Source organism: Sinocyclocheilus rhinocerous, unplaced genomic scaffold (genome assembly GCF_001515625.1).
Source record: "Sinocyclocheilus rhinocerous isolate Xijiao unplaced genomic scaffold, SAMN03320098_v1.1 scaffold54, whole genome shotgun sequence".
Classification (NCBI taxonomy): Eukaryota; Metazoa; Chordata; class Actinopteri; order Cypriniformes; family Cyprinidae; genus Sinocyclocheilus; species Sinocyclocheilus rhinocerous.
The window spans coordinates 1,054,024-1,054,272 of NW_015647078.1; positions in this window are offsets into that span (position 1 = coordinate 1,054,024).

Below are 249 nucleotides of genomic sequence, written 5' to 3' on the forward strand. Positions count from 1 at the left end.
AAACTCTGGTTGCAGTGTTATCGTGTAGAGAGCGAAACCGGAGTTTTTGGCTTGTGACGTCAGAGCCTGCATTGTTATCTCCGCCTACTGGAAACTTTTTCAGGCTTCTGATTGGCCAACATGGCTTTACGGTTGAGATTATATCACCACTTGTTGGTTTGGCATGCTCTTGACAGTGCGCCATAGCATGCGTTTGCGTTTTCATGTGGACGGAGATTTTTTTAAAAACGGAAGAAGGAAAAACTCTTT